The following is a 265-nucleotide window of genomic DNA, read 5'->3' as shown; positions in this document are numbered from 1 at the left end:
AGAAGACTCCTGGGTTGAATTCTGGGTCCTGGGACTTATGACTTTGGGAAGGTCAACTTCTCTAAATATGACTTAATTTTATATACCTGCATCAGACTATAATTGCTGCATAACAAATTACCATAAACTCAGTGACTTATGCAACAATGAAAGTAGCAACAACAACAATAGAAACTCATCTAAGTATGAGTGTACAAGTATATTGTGTTGATTTTAAGGTGTTTATAGAATTACCAGTTGAATAAATCACAACATGTACAGACAT

This window comes from Myotis lucifugus, unplaced genomic scaffold (genome assembly GCF_000147115.1).
Source record: "Myotis lucifugus unplaced genomic scaffold, Myoluc2.0 scaffold_146, whole genome shotgun sequence".
In the NCBI taxonomy this organism is placed as follows: Eukaryota; Metazoa; Chordata; class Mammalia; order Chiroptera; family Vespertilionidae; genus Myotis; species Myotis lucifugus.
Note: the sequence above shows the minus strand (reverse complement) of the source record.